The sequence below is a fragment of the Neoarius graeffei genome, chromosome 2, assembly GCF_027579695.1.
Source record: "Neoarius graeffei isolate fNeoGra1 chromosome 2, fNeoGra1.pri, whole genome shotgun sequence".
Classification (NCBI taxonomy): Eukaryota; Metazoa; Chordata; class Actinopteri; order Siluriformes; family Ariidae; genus Neoarius; species Neoarius graeffei.
In genome coordinates this window covers 59,537,803-59,556,173 of record NC_083570.1, presented here as the reverse complement: position 1 = coordinate 59,556,173, position 18,371 = coordinate 59,537,803, and the positions used below count along the sequence as shown (strand labels likewise).

Genomic DNA, 18,371 nt, shown 5'->3' with positions numbered 1-18,371 from the left:
AGTTAAAAAAAAAAAACTAAAATGTAAGTCACATTTTATAATTAACTTTTTTTAATAATTGAACTTATAAATAAATAAATTATAAAATGTTACATCAAAGGGAAGTAACATTTTATAATTTTTTAATCAATTAAACATTTTAAATATCCATCCATCCATTATGTGTAGCCACTTATCCTGTTCTATAGGGTCACAGGCAAGCTGGAGCCTATCCCAGCTGACTATGGGTTCTTGTACTGTATGTACCAGGGTGGGGTACACCCTGGACAAGTCGCCAGGTCATCGCAGAGCTGACACAGAGACAAACAACCATTCACACCTACGGTCAATTTAGAGCCACCAGTTAGCCTAACCTGCATGTCTTTGGACTGTGGGGGAAACTGGAACACCTGGAGGAAACCCACACAGACAGGGGGAGAACATGCAAACTCCGCACAGAAAGGCCCTCGCCGGCCACTGAGCTCGAACCCAGAACCTTCTTGCTGTGAGGTGACAGTGCTAACTGCTACACCACCGTGCCACCTACATTTTAAATATATTTTTATTTATTATTTATTGCAGTTGCAGTGGAAGACAGAATTAAGAATAATAAGCATCAGAATCAGTCTCTAAAAGTATATGAACACAGGACACTAAGTATAATCTAAACAGGAACCCTTAGTCTCTTTTATTAACTTTCTTAGTAAGATGTTTGATTTATAAAAAAAAAAAAGTTTAATACATAGCCTATAAAATCCATTCGTGCCTCATTTCACCATAGCCTTGGGGTGCTTCATGCATCTTTTCATTCATCCATGATCTCCCTTCATTTGTTCTTTTCCCACTGTGTTTAAAGGAAGTCCCAATTGCCACAGTCTTGAAAATGATTGAATTATGAACATGTGTACATGATTCACACTAACTATATGCTTATTTTGATACAGTATTGTTATTAATACATCTTATACATACTATAAATGCATCATAAATATATGTAGTACATTAGTATGAGAAAGTGTGGAGTGAATAAGAAGTATATCAGAGTGATGCAAGACATGTATGAGAACAGTGAAACAGTAGTGAGGTGTGCAGTTGGAACAACTAAATGGTTCAAGGTGAAGGTGGGACTTCATCAAGGATCTGCTTTGAGTCCTTTCTTGTTTGCCATAGTGATGGATAGCTTGACAGACGAAGTGAGGCAAGAGTCACCATGGAACATGATGTTTGTGGATGATATTGTGATATGTGGTGAAACTAGAAAAGAGGTTGATCTGGGTTTGGAGAGATGGAGGTATGCATTGGAACGAAGAGGAATGAAGGTGAGCAGTAGCAAAACAGAATACATGTGCATCAATGAAATGGGGATAAGAGTGTAGTGAAGATGCAAAGAGCAGACGTGAAGAAAGTTGGTGAATTCAAGTACCTGGGGTCAACTGTGCAGGAAAATGGTGGCTGCGATAGTGAGGTAAGAAAGTGAGTGCAGGCAGGGTGGAGCAGTTGGAGAAGGATTTCGGGAGTCATTTGTGATAGGAAAGTCCCAGCAAAAGTGAAAGGTAATATGAATAAGACAGTAGTGAGACTAGCTATGATGTATGGATTGGAGACCGTACCCTTAATGAAGAGACAGGAGGCAAAGTTGGAAGTGGCGGAGTTGAGGATGTTAAGGTTTGCGATGGGAGGGACAAGGTTGGACAGGATAAGGAACGAGCACATCAGAGGGACAGCACATGTGGAGAGCTTGGGAATTAAGCTAAGAGAGATGAGACTGAGATGGTATGGGCACATCCTGAGAAGAGATGCAGAGCATGTTGGAAGGAGAATGTTGAGGATGGAGCTGCCAGGCACACGAAAACGAGGAAAGCCAAAGAGGAGATACATGGATGTGGTGAAAGAGGACATGAAAGTGGCAGGTGTGGTAGAGAAGGATGTGGAAGACAGGGAGCAATGGAGACAAAAGATCCACTGTGGCGACCCCTAATTGGGAGCAACCAAAAGAAGAAGAAGAATGATGAGGATGGAGCTGCCAGGCACGCGAAAACATAGAAGGCCAAAGAGGAGATACATGGATGTGGTGAGAAAGGACATGAAAGTGGCAGGTGTGGTAGAGAAGGATGCGGAAGACAGGGAGCAATGGAGATGAAAGATCCTCTGTGGCGACCCCTAATCAGGAGCAACCAAAAGAAGAAGAAGAATGATGAGGATGGAGCTGCCAGGCATGCGAAAACGAGGAAGGCCAAAGAGGAGATAAATGGATGTGGTGAGAAAGGACACGAAAGTGGCAGGTGTGGTAGAGAAGGATGCGGAAGACAGGGAGCAATGGAGACGAAAGATTCGCTGTGGCGACCCCTAATCGGGAGCAACCAAAAAAAGAAGAAGAATGATGAGGATGGAGCTGCCAGGCACGCGAAAACATGGAAGGCCAAAGAGGAGATACATGGATGTGGTGAGAGAGGACATGAAAGTGGCAGGTGTGGTAGAGGAGGATGCAGAAGACAGGGAGCAATGGAGACGAAAGATTCGCTGTGGCGACCCCTAATCGGGAGCAGCCAAAAGAAGAAGAAGAATGTTGAGGATGGAGCTGCCAGGCACACGAAAACAAGGAAGGCCAAAGAGGAGATACATGGATGTGGTGAGAGAGGACATGAAAGTGGCAGGTGTGGTAGAGAAGGATGCGGAAGACAGGGAGCAATAGAGATGAAAGATTCGCTGTGGCGACCCCTAATTGGGAGTAACCAAAAGAAGAAGAAGAATGTTGAGGATGGAGCTGCCAGGCACGCAAAAATGAGGAAGGCCAAAGAGGAGATACATGGATGTGGTGAGAGAGGACATGAAAGTGGCAGGTGTAGTAGAGAAGGATGCGGAAGACAGGGAGCAATAGAGACGAAAGATCCGCTGTGGCGACCCCTAATCAGGAGCAACCAAAAGAAGAAGAAGAATGATGAGGATGGAGCTGCCAGGCATGCGAAAACGAGGAAGGCCAAAGAGGAGATACATGGATGTGGTGAGAGAGGACATGAAAGTGGCAGGTGTGGTAGAGAAGGATGCGGAAGACAGGGAGCAATAGAGATGAAAGATTCACTGTGGCGACCCCTAATTGAGAGTAACCAAAAGAAGAAGAAGAATGTTGAGGATGGAGCTGCCAGGCACACGAAAACATGAAAGGCCAAAGAGGAGATACATGGATGTGGTGAGAGAGGACATGAAAGTGGCAGGTGTAGTAGAGAAGGATGTGGAAGACAGGGAGCAATAGAGACGAAAGATCCACTGTGGCGACCCCTAATCAGGAGCAACCAAAAGAAGAAGAAGAAGATTAGTCATGACAATTTTATCAACAAAACAAAACAAAAAAACCTGAAATGAAAACTACCTAAAGATTATGTCAGGTACCCCAAGGGTCAGCTTCCTGTTTGATGCTGGCCACACCCCCTTACATGACTCAATATACCTGCATACACGGATGTCCCGATATATATATATACTGGGTGCGATTTGCTGGGGGGGATCATCCCCCCCTCTGGTTTTTATCTCTGCTGAAAAAAAATCCTCGGGGACAACCCCGTCAATAAAACAAACAAACCAAAAAAAAAGTTGACATGACAGGCATGTTGTGACACAGTTTTCTATGGTCTACATTGCACTCACTTTCAAAATGACCCGAAGTGGCAGCTTTGATGTTCACGAACGTCCCCAGCAAATAGATACATTGTAGATAATAACAATATCTTTGCGTTTGCAGGGATGCAAACAGCGCGCCTTTCGGCGGATGCCGCCTTTTTCACGGCCGATTTTTTTTTTTTAGGGGGGACGTTGGAGTGTCTGATTATAATTTCAAAGTAAATTCTGTATTAAAATTACTAAATAAGCAAATCCGTTACAGTCCATGAAACAGGAAGTATAAGGATGAGAAAAAAAACAGTTTAAATCGGAAAGCTGCGCACAATGTGAACTGCACCATCAGAGCAAACTGTTCATTTAGTATTCATGTATTTTAGTGATTTTCGAGTCACTGTCCATTTAATCCGGAGGGAGAGAAACATCACAGCAACGCGACAAGCAATGCGAACTTTGTTGTGTTAGTGTTCGTGTATTTAGTCAGAGAGATAGGAAGATGAATTTACTATCTCTGGTTTAGTGTTCGTTTTCATTTAGTGTTATTCATTTGATATCATCGGATGTTATTGAGCTGTTAGCCTATTGTTACCTTAATTTTGTGACGTTTCATGATTTAAAAAAAAAAACATCCCCCCTTCTGGTTTTTTGACAAATCGCACCCTGTATATTATATATATATATATATATATATATATATATATATATATATATATATATATATATCACGGGCGATCGCTTTAAGACAACGAGGGAGGCTTAGACTCCTCTAAAAATGCCCTTATAACTTTAATGTGCGCGTGAGTTTTTCCCCCTCGTGACAGCGCGATGCAGCGCAGCCTCAGTGCACTTCAATGGCATTTGGGAGCTCTGCGCTTTTCAATCTCAAAATGCAAGACGATTATTGGACAAATACTGCGAAAACGCCCGCCCACGGAGTCCCACGGACTCCCAGCCTCAATGGACTTCGACGGCATTTGGGAGCTCTGCGCTTTTCAATCTCAAAATGCAAGACGGTTATTGGACAAATACTGCGAAAATGCCCGCCTACGGACTCCGAGCCTCACATGGGAGGGACATGGCAGTTTCCGCGAGGAGACTGGTGATTGGTGAAAGCGGCCGGATATTTTCTTTGATTGACAGCTCGTTTCAACTATAGACAGGCAGCGGTGAATTTCAGTTCAGTCCAATGCGGATTCGCAAGTGCTGTGGTGTATTATAAGAGATCAGCTTACATTTCGATTTCATTCATTACATACGGTTTCTACCAGCTTTTTTAGTTTGTATATATTTTCATTGTAAATAAAGTGGAAATATAGTGTTGTCAAGTTTTCTATCTTAGTTCCAGAAATGTTGTTTATTTGAGTGACTGAACTTGAACTTGAGGGGGCTAGTCAGCTAGCAAGAAAGCTGCGCACGGATGCCAAGCATTGCTGATTTAATTTTGGCGAAGCCATTTGCCAGTCTTCCTTTCGAGGAAAAAATTAAAATTAAAGAGCAGGGTAGACCAACGCCTCAAATTGACTTGGTGAAAAAGGTCGGGAATAATACTCGTTCCTTTCAGCTCTCCTGGTACGAGAAAGTGAATTGGCTAACAGCAAGTGACCCACATCAACAACAGTAAATAGGCTACTTTAGTAATATGTCATGGATGGACCAAAAATATAGAATCTATTTAAAATGTTTATGCTGAGTATATTATATTGGAATATATATTTTTCTGGATATGAATTAAACACAGCTACAATTTGGAAAACATTTTTCAACAAAAACACAGCCGAGAACATTTCACACTACAGACCTGGATTAAAAGTGAAGGGTTATCAAAATTGTCAATAAAACATTTCTCAGTCAAAATAAGTAAAATATAGGGAAAGTGTCATTGAATGAAAGGTGTGGCACCCAGCTCTACTGCTGAGGTTCCTGACAAAGAGCTGCTTTCAATAATGATCAATTTTTAAACAACATGCCACAATTTTAAAATATAAAATGTTAAAATATACCCCTCCCCAACACCACCATCATGTATATTGGACAGTAGGCTAATGGGCCAAAAGAACCTGTTATTTCACAGTTTGTGACGCTGCCAACAATCAGCCAGATCAGAGGCAAGAGTATGGGCAAAATTGAAAGACTACTAGCCGCCACTGAGATATATATATATATATATATATATATATATATATATATATATATATATATATATATATATATATATATAATTTATATTTATTAACAGTAAACAAATGTTATTTTTGAATTGCGTTTCTGTTTATCAGTGATTAACTGACACCGTCCTTGTGCCTCACTCTGTCCAAGCTCGGCGTTTGTTTCTGAAAGAGTTAGGGAGCGTCATGCGCTCGCGGCTCTTCCTGCACTCTCATTGGCCCAGACCGTAGGTGTGTCGGGGTGGTAGGGGGCGGGCGCTCAAGCGTTGCCAAGGCTACGGCGCGAGCTGCCTTTCGTGACGCGACTTCCGGCAGTTTGGTCGGGGCGCTGTGCAGGCGGCAGGGAGAGTGGAGGAGAGTTTGACAGCGACGGACAAACAAGGACGCGTGGAAGGAGACACACGTTTCCCTTGTTCTCTGTTCCTCTGTCTGCACGGAGCCCTTGTCTTCTCTTGCCTGCCGAAAACTCCCGCCATATGGACGCGACACGACTCCAGGTACACGTCTTTAATGTAGAGCTGTGCACTCTGTGCTTTATTTACAGTGCTGTCATGTAGTAGGAGTAAGAGAAGGCCTGTAGTGTCTCCAGCTGCGCACTAACATACTGAACGACATGTCAAAGCATACCAGTATGAGAATCATCACTGAATCAATGATACAGAAAGTCTTGTTGTTGATTCCACAAAATTGCTCTTTGCAACAGAATGCAAACTTGTCAGTCCTCTATAGGCTGCAGCATTATTCTGCAATATTCTGAAAGGCTGTAGAAGTGTTTTCGAAAGGCTCTGCTGAGGCACAGGAAAGGAGGTATTGGGCTTTTGTCCCTACTTTTTTTGGGCCCCGCACTAGCAGGACTATAGCACCTGAGGACCAGTCTCATTACATAACACTGAAGCGGTGTTCCTGTGATTGCTGCTCCAGCACTTCTTTCCTTCATTTATCTAATCACACATTCACATCTACTTGGATTCACTGCCTGAAACCATGGTCCATTTTTTTTTTTTTTTTTTGTGGGGGGGAGTAATAACCAAACAGACAACAATATATTACACGCCAGTTTTCAAAGTGCAGTCAGATTATAAACTTGTGTCAGCAATTTTCTAAATGACTAACATACAACAGTATATACAGTATCAGTCCTCAGTCTAATCACCTATTAGTTTTGCTAATGCATCCATCCGTCATTTGTCTATGTCGCTTATCCGTTGTGGGTGAGCTGGAGCCAATCCTAGTTGACACTGGGTGAGAGATAGGGTACACCCTGGACAGGGTCTATCTATCACAGGACTAACACCAAAAGACAGACAGCCATTCATACTCTCATTCATGGCTATGGGTAATTTAGAGTACCTAGTTGACTTAATCTGCATGTCTTTGGACTGTGGGGACACCGGAGCACCATGAGGGAATGCACACAGGTATGGGGAGAACATGCAAACTCCACATAGAAAGGCTCCAGTTAACTGGCAGGTTCGAACCCAGAACCTGCTTGCTGTGAGATGACAGTGCACCATCATGCTGCTGTTTTGCTAATGCGTATTATGGAAAGATGGAATAATTAGGTGAAATATATATATACTCAGCAAAAATAAAAACTTGACACTCATTATTTTTCAAATAGTGTTTAGAAACTTTTCTTGAAAGAGTTCTTGTTGTGATTATGGTTAAATGCATTGTCAAGGGCATTACATCACACATTCATTCTACTGGTCGGGCCTACGTAGCACGTGCGAGAGCACTGCACGCTAAAATCACGTTTCCACGTGACACAAGTGACGTGACCTATTGATACACGTGCAATTGATCTCACGGTAGCAGAATAGAGTGTCATCTCAGAAAAACAAGGTTTTATGGTTAATTATTCGTTAATTTGCAATGCCACGACTGTCAAACATTGAGCGTGAACGTGTCATTGGCATGCTGAATACGGGAACATCCGTCACTGACGTTGCGAGGGTTATGGGATGCAGTCGACAGACCATCCATAATCTCCAGACATGTCTCCATCAAACTGGCACCACAGCCGACCGTAAGGAACCCTCCACAGAACTTCCAGGAGCTTGGTGCCATGTTGGTACAAATATGGTGGCGCATTCCCCAAGCTGTGTTCAGACGCATCATCCAATCCATGAGGAGACGTTGTATCGCAGTTGTGAACGCCCATGGAGGACACACCCGATATTGACATGATTTCATTAAGTTGTGACTCGCAGTTTTTGATCATGGACATTGTCGTCGCATTTCCGGTGGAACCGATTCCATGACAAACATGATCTGTATGCTATAGCATCTTTAATGACAAGATAATTGAATACAATCGTTATTTCAAACCTATTTTCCAAAATGTTCAAATTATTGACTTTGAAATGAGTGTAAAGTTTTTTTTTGTTGAGTGTGTGTGTATATATATATATATATATATATATATATATATATATATATATATATATATATATATATATATATATAAAACACTATATAGCACAGCAGGGTTATTAAAAAATAACTGAGGGAAGATAAATTGCACTCTGCCAATGGTCATCTTTAACCTTGAACATATAACAGATAACAATGAGAATTGATATATAGCAGCAATTTCAAAGCAAGAGATATGCTAAGCCTTTAACTCCAATTTATAGCAGTGATTACTGATTTACTTCAGATTGAAGGAGAAGGTATAGTTACTTGAGTAACACTGAGCGAAAACTGATTTGGGGATATTCTTTTTTTTTTTTATATATATATATCACCGAAACAAGTTGTGCTCAGTCAGCATGATAAAGAAATCAATCAGAGTTCAGTATCAAGCCTTAACCAATAGCATGGAGAATATTCTGTTTATCAGCCACAGTGGGAGATGCGTAGTGTCCTAGAAAATTGGGATTTTGCTGTAAGAGGGAGTTAATATGAAACCGTGTATTTCGAAAAAAACCCTGGCGACAGTTTCCTGATGAAACTCCCTGCTCTGTTGCAGATGTACTCAATGAACTTTAATAGAAACAGTTCTCTGCTTATTAAAGTTACATACCATGGAGTCCAAAAATTCGAGAGCACTAGTGAAAATACTTCTATTTTAAAATAGAATAGAATGCCTTTATTGCCACTGCACAAATGTTCAATGAAATTTAGTTTATCATAGGAGGGCAAAACCGCTGCGTACATGCGTGCCGCCACTATTATTGACAACAACTTGAGTGAAAATGAGACTCTTTTTGAAATATTTGCATGAATTTCAGAGATTCTTTGTTTTTGATGCATCCCTGTTTTCCTTTAATGACCGTGTGTACTCGAGCTGACGTGGTCTCCACAAAGTTATACATGACAAAATTGCTTACATTAGATCCAAATTAAATGAACGGATGGCTTACTTGCCTGTCTACCTACCTACCTGTCTTCCTGCCTGTGCATATATTGTGTGGCACCAGTGTCTTCCACAAGGCTAGGCAGACATATTGTTAAAGCTAGCGTGCTAGTCGACAGCTGTAAGTACTAACAGTAGCCATGTATATTGTTTAAGATAATTCATTATAATAATCTTAGGTGTTTTCTTAGACATGATGGAGTTGAATATGACAACACGGTATGCTCCTCCCCCAACCCTCTCTCTCATGGACTCCTCCTTCAGTAGTAGTCAGGCAGTGCACGTTCATGTGTTTTGGAGGACTGGCGTTGAAGGGAGGAGATGGGATTTTTTGGTTGGTTGCTTTCGAAATCTCTCTTACTCTTGCTGGTTTCTCAAATTACCTACCCTAGCTTTAAATGGGGGAAAAAAATCCCAGATTTTCAGTTTGTTCTCGGATTTTTAGACCCCACTGTATATATTTCTGTTTAACAGCCTTTTAGAATGACAAAATTAAAAAGATCTTGCATGGATCGGAAATTCAGCATATAATAAAACATGACCAAAACATAATTAGGCCATTTATGACAAGATACAAATTTTGTATTATGAGATGAGATGAGTTGTTATTTGCAGTGAAAGATTCGCCTGTGCCAAAATAGTTATATGTTATTATATGTTTTGAAGTTGCACTTTGTTTGTATTGCAGTTTGTCAATCTTTGTGATTCTGTAACCAAACCTGACCTTATGGAGCTTTATCTTTAATCATTAAAGGATTATGCTGTTTTGTATGGAATGCCTTCAGAGACAAAAAGCTTTGGTTGGTGGTGGAATAAATTACAATTGGGGTGAGTTACACAAGATCCATTTCTGCCATTCCTGGTGGAGTGAAATAGTGTAAATAGAGAACCCTTAAGGGTGGTTGCTAAAGCAGCCTGGACATGAAGCAGACTGTCATTTTTCTCAGTGGCATCCTGCTGAATAAATAGACTGAACAGACCTACATTGCTCAGAGCTTTCATGGTGCATTGCAGAAGACAGATTTATTGCATTTCACTCATCTTTCTGGGTCTTACTTACTGTATTTCATCTTTCTGATAAGCTAATTACAAACATGCGATATGCATACTGTATACAAATGGCATACAGTACCAGTCAGAACTTTGGAAACGCCTACTAATTCAGTGTTTTTTCTATATTTTTATTAATTAAGACGCTTCTTGTCTTAAAGTAATGATGGATGTTGTTTCTGTTAACTTAGTCAAGCGGTTCTTGACATAATATGGATCACTACGGTTGTGGAATAGGGCTATTTACTGTCTTATTATTTACTATGTACTGTTTGATCTCGAACGCATTAAAAGAAGGCAAGAAATTGCACTAATTAACTTTTGACGAGGCACCTGTTAATTGAAAAGCATTCCAGGTGACGACCTCATGAAGCTGGTTAAGACAATGCTAATAGTGTGCAAAGTGTAATCAAGGTAAACGCTGGCTACGCTGAAGAATCTAAAATATGAAACATGTTCAGTTTTTTTTTTTAACACTTTTGATGTCTTCAGTCTTGTTCTACAGTGTAGAAAATAGTCACGATACAGAAAAACCTATGAGTCTAAATTTTGACTTGTACTATGTGTATATAAAATATCCATGCATAAGTTATTTAAACTAACAATGTAAAGTGATATAAGAAAGTAATCTGGAAAGAATACTGGTTTTCACAAGATTAATGTAATTAAGTAAAGATCTTTTCCAAAACCGAACTTCCTATTCTGTAATCAGAGTTGACTTTTTAGCATCTCGTTTGTTCAAGTCAGAACATGTCACTAGTACAGTATTGGCACTCTGTAGCAGTATGTAATGGTGTAATGCACCTTTCTTGCATTTTTCTGTCTCTCTTTTTCTTTCAGGTTCTTTGATTCTTTCGTTCTTTGTGAGACTTTGCTCTGGCAGGCGTGAGAAAGGGTGCTTTAGTTTGGAATCTGAGCTGTCTAATCAGGCCCCATTCTAAGCTCTCACTCACTTTCTCTGTTCCATAGTACCGACTTGTTCTTTAGCTCCCCCCCCCCCCCCCCAACAGGACTTTCTGGTTCTGCTAACTGCCCCTCTGCCTGTCTGCTTCTGCATGTCAACATGTATTATTTGTTCCTATATGGATAGTCATTATACTCACATACTGTACCTATGGATATGTATATAAGCATGTACACACCTTTGTTTGCATACTCTTGTGTTATTAAACTGTTGCAAAGTGTGCTGGACTCATTGCGACATTACTCATCACTCAAGTGAAATTGACTGTCCTTGGCACGCTCTCAAAATAATCCGAGTTGCTATTTAAAAGTGGTTGGAGTTGTTGAGTTCTACCTGATATTGTTGAACAGGGTGCTGTGTCAAACTGTATCTGGAATAATGTGTTCTGTGACACTTTGGATCAATTCAAAAGCTATAATAATCATGCCAGACGGAGCGTTTTTCGTACTGTAACATGCTCATTAGATGTTTGAAAATTAGCTCATGAATCACATGCAGTGGAGTATAGAGAACATTAAGCCACTGCCCTCAAGGACCGGAGTTTATAAATCATTATAAATGGGCAATGGACGGTGTGTGTTTTGTTCTCTCTTGTATTCTGCCCAATCACGTGAGCTAGCATCCAATAATAATTCCAGTCTCCTCGATCACAAGTGAGTTCTTAAGATGGATATTACAAGAGACGCATGTCAGTCTCAAATATGTTTTGTAGTCTTTTCCTAGCATATAACAAAACAGAAAAAATGAAGTAACAACATGGTTTCTAATACTGAGTCTTAGCACATGCTGGCATATTCCTAGCTTGTGGCCTGAAGGATTACAGCTAAGTGTCCTCATGTGCCATAGCTAAGGTTTCAAGTGTATTGGTGATGTCCACAGCGCTAGATTATGACAGGCCCTCCCTGTAAAGAGCATGCTGGAAAATGTAACAGGACCCTTCCAGCTGTCCAGCCATCTGTAGCATTTGCCATAACACTTTGCCCTTGTTGTTGGTTTTGCCATGAAACCAGATGAATACAAATTAGAAATCACATTTGAGAACATGCCCTCTGCTTTGGGAGGGTTTTTTTTCTTTTGGTAGGTGTCTTTGCCAAGTAAAAACAGATACAATGGGGGGAAAAAAGCTTTTCTGGTTTGTTAGCTTTTGTTTTCAATTTGGCTGACTGACATACAAGGTGTAAAATAAACTCTGGTGTGTGAAATGGCATCAATGTCCTTCAAAGGAAGGACAAATTATACAGGCCCCATTTCTAAAGCGTTTCATGCTTTTTATTTCTTTCAGCTATTCTGGATATTTAAATCACTGCTGGCTTTTTTTTTTTTAGTGTCACCCTACGGACCCTTGGTAGTTCACTGTTCTTCCATTATATAACCTAAAACTACCTAAAACCTAAAATTAGAGCCACCAATTAGCCTAACCTGCATGTCTTTGGACTGTGGGGGAAACCGGAGCACCCGGAGGAAACCCACAGAGACACGGGGAGAACATGCAAACTCCACACAGAAAGGCCCTCGTCGGCTTCTGGGCTCGAACCCAGGACCTTCTTGCTGTGAGGCGACAGCGCTAACCACTACGCCACCGTGCCGCCCTTGAGAAAGCCAATTTACAGTAAAATTTGTCTGGTAGTTGGGCAAGTGAAGTGATGGTTATATCAGCAGATTACTGTTCATTGGGCAACTGTGAATGGAAAAACTCATCCCTGTATATACAGTTGGTGTCAGAAGTTTGCATACACGTACATGAATGTCGTCATGGGCATGTATGTCATGACAATATCGGGATTTCTTTGAACTGTTCTTTTTCAGGGGAAGAATGACTGTGCAACATACATCTTAAATAGAAAAAAAAAACCAAGAATTTGGTGCACGTGTTAATTTATTTTGGGTTTTCTGAAATCAACACAGGGTCAAAATCATACATACAGGGTCAAAAATCTACAATCATCCACTTAGATGATGAATTCAATGGTGCTGAACATTCCAAAATGTCTTCACTTACCAAGGCCAAGGCCTCTTAACTTCCTGTTAGTGTCCATGATTGACTACAGCTAGTAGATTCTTTGTGCCAACATAAAAAGCGTTTGTTAATGTTTGCAGTCATTAGTTTGACCAACATGCAGTACAATGGAAAAACCCAAGGAGCTCAGTGTAGATCTGACAAAGAGGATCATGGATTTACACAATTCAGTAATTAGAGCCATTTCTAAACAACTGCAGATTCGAAGATCACCGGTTCAAACAGTTGTATGTAAGTACAAGTTATTGGGAGGTGTAGCCACTTTGCCAAGCCACTTTGTTGGAATAAGGCTGTTACTCTCAGCAGAGAGGAAATTGGTTCAGATGGTTAGGAACAAACCAGGAACCAACAAAGCATAGGCCTGCCATGAACTGGAAGCTTTTGGAATGCTAGTGTCACTGTCTACAGTTTTATATCTCCATGGACTGAGAGGCTGCCTTCCAAGAAAGAAGCCACTGCTCCAAAAGGGACACCTTCAAGTTCAAATAAAGTTTGCAGCTGACCTCATGGACAAAGGAAAAGCCTTCTGGAGGAAGGTTTTACGGTCAGATGAGACAAAGATTGAGTTGTTTGGCCACAATGACCAGAGGTACAGAGGAACACTGTACCAAATGTGAAGCATGGTGATGGTAGCATCATGCTCTGGGACTGTTTTGCTGCCAGTGGAGCTGGCGCATTGCACAAAGTGGATGGAATAATGAAGAAGGAGGACCACCTCAGAATTCTTCAGCATAACCCCAAACCATCAGAACGTTGGACACAACTGGGTGTTCCAACAGGATATTGACCTCAAACGCACAACAAAGCTGGTTGTGGAAAGGATAAAGCAGGCTAACATTAAGCTTAAAATGCGTCCTGACCTCAATCCTTTCAAAAATATGAGGACTGCTTAAAAGACAGGGCAGTGCCAGGAAACACAGATTTAACTGAACTCTACTAATTCTTCCAGAAGCTTGTTGATGGCTACTAAAAGTGCCTGGTCAAGGTGAAACTTGCTATGGAACATTTAACCAAATGTTAAGTGTGCTGTACATATGTATGATTTTGACCCTGTGCTGATTTCAGAAAAACTAAAATAAATTAAAACTTGTGCACCAAATTATTTTTTTTCTATTAAAGATGTATGTTGTACAATCATTCTGCCACAGAAAAAGTACAGTTCTAAGAAATCATTAAAAGCCCAATATTGCCATGACATTCATGTCCATGATGACATTCAAGTCAGTGTATGCAAACGTATGACCACAACTCTATAATTGAGATGTCCCCGTTATGGGACATTTGGAGAACACTCTTCAGTCTTGCACAAGAATAGGTTCTCTGGTAAACCCCTTTATATGATGTGAAATATGCCAGAAGCTGTAAAAGATTTTAGAAGCAAATCTGCAACATTCACAAACAAAATGGAAAGTCTTTGTGGATTTTATCTCATCTCATCTCATCTCATCTCATTATCTCTAGCCGCTTTATCCTGTTCTACAGGGTCGCAGGCAAGCTGGAGCCTATCCCAGCTGACTACGGGTGAAAGGCGGGGTACACTCTGGACAAGTCGCCAGGTCATCACAGGGCTGACACATAGACACAGACAACCATTCACACTCACATTCACACCTACGGTCAATTTAGAGTCACCAGTTAACCTAACCTGCATGTCTGTGGGCTGTGGGGGAAACCGGAGCACCCGGAGGAAACCCACGCGGACACGGGGAGAACATGCAAACTCCACACAGAAAGGCCCTCGCCGGCCACGGGGCTCGAACCCAGAACCTTCTTGCTGTGAGGCGACAGCGCTAACCACTCCACCACCGTGCCACCCCCTGTGGATTTTATAACTTTGTTTAATATTTTGGATGCTGAAAAAACACAGACATTGTAACATTAAACTAAGATCTCTAGGATCTCTTATGATTTATTTCTTAAATGCAATAATGTGTGGAATTACAGTATATCTCTGACTTGGGCTCAGTGCAGCTCTGTATTTAGAAATTGTTTTGTACTACATTTCGTTGTCACCTACAGTGTATGAAACATGGTCGTCATCAATCACTCACTGATTAGATACATTTCCTACTGGTTTTTCCCTGTCTTTGTATACATTAGAATTCAGTGCCAAACGATATTCACAGCTACCGTGGTTGTCATTTTGATTACGCATTCTTGCACCAGTGCATAAATCAAGCATCATATGAGACAGGGTGGGTCTCTCAGATCCATGTGATAAGCAGAAGAAGACAGAGAGCTGGTCAAGAGAAAATTGTGGATAAAGAGGTAAAATACTGTGCATATATAATTTTTTTTTCCCCAGGTTTGAGATCAGACCAGCTTATGGTGTTGCACCTCTTGAGTGTTCACTATAGACTTTGGTGACTTTTTTTGCTTTAGATTTATATCCGTAGGGTTTACGTCACATTAGATTCAGAAACTTGCCATCAAAAGTTTATGATCTAGAGGACCAGTTAAAAATTTGGACATACCTACTTTTTCATAGGTTTGTCTGTATTTTGACTATTTTCTACATTACCGAAGACATCAAAATTATGAAATAACATATATGGAATTATGTGGTAAACAAAAAAGTGTTAAACAAAATATGTTTCATATTTTAGATTCTTCAGCATAGGCAGCGTTTCCCTTGATGACGCTTTGCACACTATTGGCATTATCTAAACCAGCTTCACCTGGAATGCTTTTCAATTAACAGGCATGCCTCATCAAAAGTTAATTAGTGCAATTTCTTGCCTTCTTAAAGGAACAGTCCACCGTACTTCCATAATGAAATATGCTCTTATCTGAATTGAGACGAGCTGCTCCGTACCTGTCCGAGCTTTGCGCGACCTCCCAGTCAGTCAGACGCAGTCAGACGCGCTGTCACTCCTGTTAGCAATGTAGCTAGGCTCAGCATGGCCAACGGTATTTTTTGGGGCTGTAGTTAGATGCGACCAAACTCTTCCGCGTTTTTCCTGTTTACATAGGTTTATATAACCAGTGACATGAAACAAGTTCAGTTACACAAATTGAAACGTAGCGATTTTCTATGCTATGGAAAGTCCGCACTATAATGACAGGCGTACTAACACCTTCTGCGCGCTTCGGCAGCGCATTGATACGGAGCTCAGATATCAATGCACTGCCGAAGCGTGCAGAAGGTGTTAGTACGCCTGTCATTATAGTGCGGACTTTCCATAGTATAGAAAATTGCTACGTTTCAATTTGTGTAACTGAACTTGTTTCACATCACTGGTCATATAAACCTATGTAAACAGGAAAAACGCGGAAGAGTTTGGCCGCATCTAACTACAGCCCCAAAAAATACCATTGGCCATACTGAGCCTAGCTACATTGCTAACAGGAGTGACAGCGCGTCTGACTGCGTCTGACTGACTGGGAGGTCGCGCAAAGCTCGGAGAGGTACGGAGCAGCTCGTCTCAATTCAGATAAGAGCATATTTCATTATGGAAGTACGGTGGACTGTTCCTTTAATGTGTTTGAGCTCAAGCAGTAAATAGTAAATAATAATAACACAGTAAATAGCCCTGTTCCACAACTGTAGTAATCCATATTATGTTAAGAACCGCTTGACTAAGTAAAGAGAAACGACATCCATCATTACTTTAAGACATGAAGTGTCTTTTAATTAATAAAAATAAAGAAAAAACATTTGAATTAGAAGGTGTGTCCAAACTTTTTGACTGGTACTGTATGATTACAGCAGGTAAAAATCATAGCCACTTCATTATGATATGTAACATAACACTGCAGTGAATGAGTTTAGAAAGACCAGTCATGAGTCAGGGACTTGCGTTTTAGCGCATGACAAAGCAGTTCCCTAAACTATGCACTCACATGACCAGTGGTCTGGAAAAAGATAGCTGAATTGTCACCTTCACTTCAGACTGTTTGCTGCTCTGACATTGAACCAAGGTTTGAAATTGGTGCCTATATTGTAGTGTCTGAATTTAAAAAGCAGCCTAGTCCCTTCAGAGGAAACAAACTCTTCATACAGATTTATTTGTTAATTATCTTGAATGGCCTGAATCCATTTTCCAGGTAGTGATAGAGTAGAATATAACTAATCCTCATATGGGAAATGCATTTCTAATGGCTCAAAGGCAAAAATAATCCTGAGGTAGTCATTTATTTAAAAAGACCAAAACAACAAATCCAAGAGTAGGCATTATTTGGAGAAACCCAGCAGTAACTCAGAAATAGGAAGCCCTGGTTTCCTGGTCCTGGTTTCATGATCATGCGTATGCACAGTATGCTCCTTGTGTGATAATAATTCAGTAACTTCTCACAGCATTGGTGTTTGACTTTGTCTTAGGTTCTGTCATGCACCAGAATTAGTGTGTGGGAAAGTTTTTAATCTCAAGCCATGGTGAACACTGATCTCATTTATTAACCCAGAAGAGGTAGGTGTTTCTTGAACAGACTATATACAGTATGGTATTTAAATAATATTGGCTGGTGTTGAGTGGTCTATCAGATATATTCAATTCAGCTAGCATGATATTGAACAAGTCAAAAACGAGTGATATTGAACGAGTTGAAGATGAGTTCAATATCATGCTAGCTGAATGGAATATACCATGAAAAAGCCATCTATTATTATTATTATTATTATTATTATACACATTCCGGGCGGCACGGTGGTGTAGTGGTTAGCGCTGTCGCCTCACAGCAAGAAGGTCTGGGTTCGAGCCCCGGGGCCAGTGAGGGCCTTTCTGTGTGGAGTTTGCATGTTCTCCCCGTGTCCACGTGGGTTTCCTCCGGGTGCTCCGGTTTCCCCCACAGTCCAAAGACATGCAGGTTAGGTTAACTGGTGACTCTAAATTGACCGTAGGTGTGAATGTGAGTGTGAATGGTTGTCTGTGTCTATGTGTCAGCCCTGTGATGACCTGGCGACTTGTCCAGGGTGTACCCCGCCTTTCGCCCGTAGTCAGCTGGGATAGGCTCCAGCTTGCCTGCGACCCTGTAGAACAGGATAAAGCGGCTACAGATAATGAGATGAGATGAGATTATACACATTCCTTTTGGGTGTTCGTGTCTTTCTCTTTCAAAATTCTTTCAAAATCGTCTGTATTTAATGAAGCAAACCTGGTGGCAATGTTTGTTTACAAATTGTCAGTCTCCGACTTGTCTCTTTTCCAGTTTTTTTATTTCTGTTGGTATGTTTTTCTCTTGTAAATGTGTGTGAAGGATATCTAATGAAGTTTTGGTAGCCTT

The 18,371-nt window shown here is 40.9% G+C and overlaps 1 protein-coding gene across 1 annotated transcript in view; it reads left to right on the top strand.

The window, feature by feature from the left end:
* The first annotated feature begins 6,065 nt into the window (after nucleotides 1–6,065).
* Nucleotides 6,066–18,371, top strand: part of pparab (peroxisome proliferator-activated receptor alpha b) — a 49,745-nt gene continuing 37,439 nt past the window's right edge. Inside the window, exon 1 of the mRNA XM_060914567.1 lies at nucleotides 6,066–6,253. The gene's annotated coding sequence lies outside the window, so the exon portion shown is untranslated. The remainder of the gene's footprint in view (nucleotides 6,254–18,371) is intronic.